Raw genomic sequence first — 10,220 nt, 5'->3', positions numbered from 1 at the left:
GAGACATAAATAAGACCATCTATTACAGATGTGGAACATTTCATCATTTTCAAAATTTTAACCGAGATTTCATCAGGCCCTGTGGCCTTTTTTACAGAAGAGCCATCGATTTCTTTTGAAACAAAATCGTATGATATAAGAGGAATATCAACAGTTTCATTTTGATTATCAGAATTTAGTTATGATAATGGATTGTCAGTTACTATATTTGTATACGTGGGCACAAAATCACTTTCTTCCACGTCACCCAGCAATTTCGAAACACTACCAATAAAGTAATCATTAAATTTTTCAGCTACTATTTCAGGCTGAGTGACTTCCTTGTCATCAATCAGCAATTTTATAGCAAGTTGTCCAGAACTAGAGGACAGTTGTTTTAGGATTGACCATAACGCACCATAGAGTCTCCAGACTTCTCTATCAATAAGTCTTGTATATACATTTGTTTAGCTTTCTTAATCAAACACGTTACATTGTTTCTCACTTTTTTGTACTCTTTCCATAAACTTGGGGAACTAGACTTCAGGGCTTTGATATGAAGATGCTTTCTTTTATTCATCAAGGCTATTATTTTACCTGTGATCCAGGGAGAAGGGGTTTTTCTCATTCTTTTACGTTTGTATGGCATATGTTTATTAATCACTGACATTATTTGTTTGTACCACTGTTCCCAAGCTGTGTCGACGTCATTTACACCATACATATTAGTAAAAGATAAGTTTGAAAGATCATTTACAAAGTCCTCCTGATTAAATGTTTTCAAGTTTCTACATTGGATATCATTGTGTACACGGTCGGAACCCTTACAATTTAAACACGTGTAGATCAAGTAATGATCACTAATATGGGTTCTTATTACTCCTGTGGAGTTGTGCTCATCCGGACATGTTGAATATATATGATCAATTAGTGTTTTAGAATACTGGGTCACACGAGTGGGGGATTTGATTAACTGTGACATAAGGGAACCCTGCATAACTGATAAAAGGGTTTGCGATGCAGAATCTAAATTCTCACTTTGTAAATCACAGTTGAGATCTCCCATTACTACTAGTTCACAATCAAAATCTAAAGCTTTACTCATCATCGCAGACACTGAATCGAAAAAATCAGCTGAAGAGTTTGGGGGACGATATAAAACACATAATAGAAGAGATGCTCCCTTCCGCAATTTGGTTCTTATCCAGATCGTTTCCAATCCAAAGTCAAGTTCTTTTATGTGTTGATATGAGAGAGAGTTTTTTACATAAACCATCACACCCCCACCATGTCTGGTTCTATCTCTCCTTAGCATGTCATAACCGTCAATTTTTAGCTCATTGTCACCTACATTATTGTCGCAATGAGTCTCAGTAAGACCGATTACATCAAATGGAAAATTTTTAAATAAAAACTTGAATTCCTCTAACTTATTCGGTAAGGAGTTTATGTTTAAATGACAGACTCTCAGACCGAATTTTGATGTAAGTGGAATGCTGCCATCATCGGCCAGTTCAATGTATTCTCCTTTGACGTCAAGATCAGGATTGCAGTGAGACATAGTAATTAAGTCACTCAATTCATTACTAGAGGCTAGAGTGGAGTCGAGCGATTCGCATAAATCACTCGTTGAGCACGACTCGAAACTAGCGTTTTGCTCAAATACTGGTCTTGATGTTTTTTCGAATTCAACGTCAGATTGTGGGGCTTTGGGTTTTACTTTCATTACGGGTTTAGGAGTCTTTTGGCTGTGTCCAGGCTGTCCATCCAATCTCGTGGAAAATATCTTCCTTTGGGTTTCCATCGAAACTTTTGATGCGTATAGTTTCGAAAATGTGGATTCTGGTCATAACGCATGATTGACGCATAATTTCTCGAAGTTGGACGAGACCACTCTTTCGAGCGAAGTGTGTTGCTCCTCAGGTGAGCAATTATATTCTGGGCGAGTAGGCGAACACCGTAGCCGTTGAGATGAACGCCATCTGTCGTCAAGTGTAGGCCAGGTTCAATATTGTCGTTGTCGACGAAGGACCATTCACGCTGATTGGTCAAAAGTTTCAGGCCTTGGTTAATGTTGTTCACTTTGCGGAAGTCCTCTTCCTTTTCTTCCGAACGGTGAATAATAGATGAAATGGCAACTGAAGAAACAGAAGTGGTTCTAATAACCTGGTCGGCTAGTGATGCCATTTTAGTTACAAGCTCATTTTCGCCATCGTGAGATAGGTTGTTAGTACCGAGATGAAGTATGAGTTCATCCGGTTGGCATTCAGTCGCAGTGGAGCATATCAAATCGAATGTATCCTCGATCCGCGCACCGGGTAGTGATTTTGAAAGAACTTTTCTTCTCTTGGAGAGTCTAGAAGAAACAATACTCTTTGTCATGGAGTCACCGACGATAAGTACATCGACCTTCTTATGGTTCTTGCTCGAGACTTCAGTCTTATTTGAAGTTTGAACGTTCTTATTTGTTATGGCATTTGAAGTTATTGATGCATAATGAGCTTGATGTTTGTCCCGAAAATCATTCAGTTGTTCTTCAATGCTTGGACAATGAAGAGGGTTTAGTTGCTCATCCTGCAATTCAGAACTTGACACTGCATTCAGTTTAGATCTGGACTCATTGAGTTGATGATCTAAAGATGGATTAGTGATGATTTGTTCTGGGGTCTCTAAATCAATGACTGTATTGAGAGTCTCATTAAGGTTGGAACTTTGAGCTCTATTGTTCCTTTTAATAGGACTCTCGGCAGTAGATCCTATCAAGTTCTCATCTATTGAAACGTGGTGTAAATGTTGGTCGCTCAGTTTGGTGACGATGTCACGGATGGATACTTCCAGTGAATTTACTCTATCGGGTAAATCTGAGCAGTTATCACATAAAGTTTCATTGGTGTTGCAATTGATAATATCTGCTTTGCATAACAAGCAGCTACTTCGAACTGCGTTCTTCATGTGGTTAATATTCCCACTTGTATGGGCATCATGTACAGCCTCATTATGTATCAAAACAAAATGGTGAACAATTGTCCGGTTCAAGTTAGGATATACTTTCACAAGATTGTTCTCTATAATTTCATTATCAGTATCGGTATCACTGCCTGGCAATCCTTATCGGCAGAAAAGACTAATGAGAAAGTAAATGCTAGATATGGTTATCCCTTTTGGGAGTTTGTATATAAACGAGTCATTACCTGGATGTCCTTTGCACTTGTTGGTAGCAATGCCGACCGCCATCATGGCCCTCAAATATACGACTTCTGTATCCAATAATCAAATCATTCCAACACAACATATATGTCACATCACGTTATGTACTAAAATGTTAGTCCAAAATGTTAGTCCAAAATGTTAGTCCAAAATGTTAGTCCAAAATGTTAGTCCAAAACAATCCAAAGGTGATGACTTGCCAACAAGCTAGGCCTTTTGCTATGTAAGCGTGAGATCAGCCAGTAGAGATGCACAATATGTATGGGACTACACGGAACATTATGTTCATATTGTGGTATCACATCGTATACCAAGTTCACTCACATATCACCACAAGATACCAACATTTGTGAAGCAAAAGCACACAAGGAACAATTCCCATGTCAAAATTAACAAAATTATGATCATTTGCCAATCAAAATTATAAGATTTCACGTAGAAAAAGCGAAGGATATGTAGACGTATGTAGACGTATGTAGACAATATAGACAGCTCAATGATATCACCAGATGTGCACTTGTAAGCTATTATCCACTTTTGAATTTCATTATTATATGCCTAATTTGTGCATGATAACAATCCAGAGGCGTCGATTATGGGGGGGGGGGGGCAGGGGGGGCGATCGCCCCACCAATGAAAATATTGGGGGGGGCAAACATATCGTTTTGCCCCCCCCCAAATAATTCCGCATGTGCTAAAAATAAAATAAGATTGTGATGATACACAGATATCAGCGAGCGAGATTGAGATACACAACTCGTTCTTCGTCTAAAATCGTGCTCAAAATGTCCACTTTTCAGATTGGAATATCAAAAAATTTCAGCTCGCGCTTCGCGCTCGCATCATTTCTGTAACAAAAACCCATACTTTCCATGATTAAATAGGTGAATATGGTCCCATTTTCAGTTCTAAACCTCAAAAGAACTCCCACTTCGACTTGCAATAATCTTTTGTTGGATATATATATATATAATCTTGTTCTTCATTAAAAACGTCCATTAAACTCAATTTTTTTTCAGATCGAAATATCAAAATTTTAAGCTCGCGCTTCGCGCTCGCATTAATATATATATATATATATGTGGGGTGTGTGTGTGTATATATATGTGTACACATATATATAGGCATATGTGTGTGTGAGTTTGTTCGTTTTGCGTGATCGAGCGCTTTTGGAAAATTGATTCATGATTTTGCCCCCCCAATCTGAAAAATGGATCGACGCCCCTGTAACAATCAGTTGTTCTGGACCAAATACATGATCCTTGTACAAACTGATACCTAGTAGAAATAGCATCATGGGTGACGTACGGCAGCTAGAGAGCAGATATGAAGTTTTGTCCTGCAGCATTAGCATCTCAAGAGAGTATGGCAGCTCGCAATGAGAGCTAATTAATAATAATACGGGAATTCATATTTGTTGAAGTTGAATTACATTCCATTTATTATGTCAAAAGCTGCAGCTCTAATGATTACCTTCATTTTATCTCGTCATCATCCCTCTGCTGTTTGGAAATGCTCTCAGATGGTGCTAGCTGACAAGGACTATCGCTGGAGAGAAAAAGACATGACAACCTTGATTTAGATATAATGATGCATCAAATTTCAAATTGTATACTCGATTTCATTTTTTTGTCATTGCTTTTGGCAATGCATCACATTATATGAAGAAGTGTTATTCGGTTAACAACTTTTTTACTTGATTTCCACTGATAACTTGAAAAGAGTTCATTGACCTCTGACCCCTAAATACATTGTCCATGACCTTCATTACTTCAGACTAAAATCCTGAAATCTCCATGTTTTCATTACAAATTAGCCATCTTTATTTACATTATCACTAATAAAATATGAACACAAAAGATAAATGTTTTGCTATTTTTTTATGTCATACATATTATACATATATACAGTGCGTCCCAGAAAAAACGAAACCGAGATTTATCGATGATTTATCACAACTTAATCATTAATAAAATATACAAATGACCTACCAATGTAAAGCTTAGAATCTCCTCTTTCATGTGATATTACTTACTTTATTCCTCATTCACCCATGAGTGAGCAAAAACAATTTGAAGAAAGGATACCAAAAACTAATTTGGCTGGGGGTATCTAAATTTCAAAAAGAAAACCACATTTCTAAAAAGTTCAAAATCTGCTCTTTCATTTGATACCTTAATCACAGAAAATGGTCAAGAAGTAAAAAAGTTATGCTCTCTCAAAATAATGCTTGCATTTCTATAATTTCAGTAAATAAACGTGTTTTCACCGATTTCCCACAGAAGCTATCGCGCGTTAACAAAAGACTTAATGCATGGCTGATCGTCAACAAAACGGGGTGTCGAGTCAAATCCTATTGGTCAATGTCCATTCTAAGTACTTGATTTGATTTTTTTTGTTGGTCTTCTTGTAAGAATCTGTGCATTTTGACACCATGATCACCAACCTGCGCCTTTTCATCTCAGAGATACCTTTATACCGTATATGGTATACAATGTAAAAAAAAAGGTTAATGACCTTTGAAAGGCTTTGACCTTGAAAGTTTTTGTTTAATGTGCATTCTGGGTACTTAGTTTTATATAATTTGATATTCTGGTAAGAATTTTTGCATTTTGACACGATTATCACCAACCTGCGCCTTTCCATCTCACAGATACCATTATAGTATATATCAAAAGGTCATTGACCTTTGACTTTGAAAAAAAGCAAATTCCCCAACGTGTATTCCTCCTAACTTTTTTTTTTTAATGTTCACACCCATACGTACTCAAATCAGTGAAAAAATTCCAATAATTTCATTCCAGATTGGCTACTTTGGGGTCTAATTTAGGGATACTAATTCAATTCTACTCTTTCAAATCCACTTGAGTCCGGCAAAATGCTAATTTTAAATCTCAGACAGCCCTGACGCCTAGAAAACACTCAGTTTGAATTTTTTCACTACCACTTTGCTAACCCAGCCGGCCTGATCCGGAAAACCGGTAACTAAAACTATTAAACACATTATGGAATGTAAACAGTGCGAGAAGGCAAACGATCTTTTATTCAAAACAAACAAATCTTTATTTTCCACCCGCTATAGAAGTGTAAATTTGTATCGAGTTGAAGTCTAGCTGCTCCCTTTGTAATGGAAAGGGAAATCTTTTTTATCAATATATAACTTTCTATCCCCACACTGACAGTCATCATGACCTTCGAAAAAAACGATGTCAAACGGCTCAACTGCCCCATCTGTGGGGTAAGTTGTGCCACCGTCTGGGGTAAGTTGAGCCACAAAAACTATGTACAAAATGTATGCGGGAAGAACCAGGATGTCAATTGTTCATTTTAAATCTTTTCACTTGCTAATTCTCTATAAATAATAACATCTTCGAAAAGTAAAAGAACTGTCATATCAATGACTTTTTACATTTTTTCTTTTTTTTTTTATTATACATCACCATGAGAATTACCGTGGCTCAACTTGCCCCATGTTGATTTGGCTTAAATTACCCCAGTCCAAACTTATTGCGATATTTTCACATTAACACATTTCTTATGCATTCATCATGTAAAAGAGTATGACAAGAATGATAATCCATACCTGGACTAACAATATTGTTGTTATTTCTATAAAATATTTAAAGACGTGTGTGGGTAAAAAGCACTTACACCCTTTTTTACTTTTTTTGCTGGAATTTGTATTTTTCCATCTAAAAAAGTACTTTTGTTTCAAAGTTGAAAACAAAGTGGTGGGGTTAAGGGTTATGCAATCGGTCATCAATACATGACACCACCACAATGTCTGACTCATTCTTCATTAGCCTGGGGGTGTTGGCTCAACTTGCCCATATGCTCAACTTACCCCGCCTTCCCCTACGTGTAAGACTTCGTTGTCTTTTTGTGGCGCAAACCGAATTCAAATTCACCCTTCAAACCTTGAAACTGAGCTATGTGCATTAATCCGTAACATTATAATGACCATTTATTGATATTCAAAATATGGGGCGTCGATAAACTGCCGTGGTATAAACATGTCTGTATTTGGTAAAATAAATGGCTCGTTCATTTTGATTGGTTGATTAGTACAGTTATTCGGCATACAGAAGTCCTCAGCTGGAATGAGGTAAAGTGATTTACAGTCAATTCAATCAGTTTGAGTCCTGGCTAACATCTTTAACACATCGATAGAGTTAATGTTGCCAAAATTTTATCAACAGTTTAAAACTGAATAGAACTTCGCGATGACGCATAGTGTGATTATACGTTCAGACCAATAATGTCTTTTTTCTTAGCATTTGTGTGAATATTTTCCAAGATATTGTTTAAAACAGCATATCTAAATTACCCGCCTAGTTGACGTTCGTCACAATACTTTGCTATCTACGGTACTGACGGCTGAATCCACTCTTCACTGACGTTCTGACGTTCTCAGATCATCACTGCAAGTTTATCCAAAAACAAGTAAGAAAGCGTTTGAAAATAATTGTGTTAATGTAGATAATGGTTTCGATCCAATCAGTTACAATCACTTGGTCATCTGTTATGATTGTCTGAAAACATGTTAATATCTTGCGAATTTGACTATTTATTTCATCTTTGTTTTGTTGGTAATCCGACAATTCCTCTGCCGACATCTGTTCAGTCGACAATTGCTTCGCGAGTTGCGACAACTGCTCCGCCGATAATTGCTCAGTAGCAGCCGCACAGAAGCGCTGTTAGTGAAGGTGCTGTTAGCCATGTTAGTGCTAACAAATAAACTATTTACACCATGAGCAGAATGAACGCACAGTAAGCGCTGTTAAGCACAGGAGGTATTAGTGGGTTTGAGCCGTACAGTTAGGCAAAATATCTGACTAACTATATTAATCTATGTGTGAAATGATAAATTCAAAGGCCTTTATTCCATAGGCTCAATGTATTATTTCACATTAACCGGGCTCGGATTTGCAACAGAGATTCTTACTTTGGTATGATATTGTACCCCGGTGTTAATTACTGAATTCTGATTATTTTAACCATATTATGTCCCCAGGTTCTGTTATAACATATCTCATAGACCTTAAAGGTCAAGTCCAACCCAGAAAATGTTGATTTGAATAAATAGAGACAAATCTAACTAGCATAACGCTGAAAAATTCATCAAAAATGGATGTATAATGATAAGGTTATGACATTTTAAAATTTTGCATATTTTTCATAAAAGAGCGATGTGCACAACTCAGTGACAAGGAGATGAGACATTCGATGATGTCCCTCACTCACTATTTCTTTTGTTTTTTATTCTTTGAATTATACAATATTTCATTTTTTTTAAGATTTGAAAATGAAGGACCAATTTGACTGACCCATATATTATTAGACAATGCTAATTCCACATGTTCAAACCTTCTTAACAACTGAGCTAGAATATGCGTTTAGATCAGAATGTGGTGAACTGTGCTTTTTCAACCATGGAACGAATCATTCTAAAGGCGTTGTGACTATAATAACGAAACAGGATAACATTGAAATACTCGAAACTTTTGTGAAATTCGACGGAAGGGCAATTGCTGTAAGATTGAGTGTTAAGAAAAAACTATACTTTCTTCTTAATGTTTATGCCCCAACTATTAAATCTGAAAAAGAAATATTTTTCAAGATAATGTATAACTGGATAAGAGATATAAAACAAAAGGGTGATTTACTCGTATTTGGAGGTGATTGGAACTGTGTACCACATCCCAAGCTTGATACCCAAGGTTGTTCACAGGCTTATAAACAAATTAAAGGGTTACAAAATATCCAGAATAAATTTAGTCTAAGTGACGTATGGCGAAAATGGTATCCACTCGGAAAACAATTTACCTGGCGTCAATTATCGTTAGGTATATCATCTCGACTTGATTACTGGTTGATTTCTTCATCATTGTATTGTAATGTTCAAAGTACTGATATCAGACCTGCAATCAAGTGTGATCACTGTGCCATATCACTAAAATTAAGGATAGAAAGTGTTACGAGAGGAAAGGGGACATGGAATAATTCATTATTATATGATTCCGTCTATAAGAAACATATTAAGTGTATTATAAACTCAACATCATTTCAATGCTATATGAATGCAAGAACCAAATGGGATATGTGTAAAATAAGGTTTCGAGAGTTTACCATTAAATTCGCCAAGCAAAAGCAAATTGAAAAGATGGAATGGTATAAAAGAACGTACGAAAAGTACATGTTATTGTGCAGGAAAGTTGACAGTGGAAATTGTGAAAGAAACGACATAGCAAGAATGAACGATCTGAAAACAGATATTGAAAAATGGTATGCACATAGATGTAGGGGCGCATTTGTAAGATCTCGCGAACGGTGGATAGAACCTGGCGAAAGATCTACCAAGTATTTTCTCAATTTAGAAAAGAAAAATGGAAAACAAAAAAAAATTGACTGTATAAATAAAAATGGAAAAAATCATTACTGGTAATGGAAACGTTATTAAAGAAATGTAACAAAGACTTATACTCAAAAAAAGTCTTCAAGAGTACATTCCGAAATAAAAAAAAGGACCTAACAAATACAAATTTAACTACTCTTTCTGAGGATGATGCACTGGCTTGTGAAGGCTTAATAACAGAAAAGGAATGTTTTGAAGCGTTAAAAACAATGAAAAATAACAAATCCCCTGGCAGCGATGGACTAACTGCAGAATTCTATCGGTGCTTCTGGGATGATTTGAAGTATATGTTGATCGATAGTTTAAACGAAGGCTTTGAAAGTCAAGAGTTGTCTGGAAGCCAGAAACAGGCTGTCATTACATTGTTGCATAAAAAAGGTGACAAGAGAGTAATAGACAACTGGAGACCAATTTCATTGTTGAACATTGACTACAAGATCCTTGCAAAAGCACTTTGTAAAAGATTGTATGCTGTGCTAGAAAACATAGTCTCTGCAGATCAGACTGGTTATTTAAAACAACGTTCCTCTGTACAAAACATCCGCCTTGTTTTAGATTGTCACTACAAGAACTCCCCAGGGATTTTAATTTTTCTAGACTTCAAAAAAGCATTCGATAA

Source organism: Lytechinus variegatus, chromosome 6, assembly GCF_018143015.1.
Source record: "Lytechinus variegatus isolate NC3 chromosome 6, Lvar_3.0, whole genome shotgun sequence".
NCBI lineage: Eukaryota > Metazoa > Echinodermata > Echinoidea > Temnopleuroida > Toxopneustidae > Lytechinus > Lytechinus variegatus.
Note: the sequence above shows the minus strand (reverse complement) of the source record.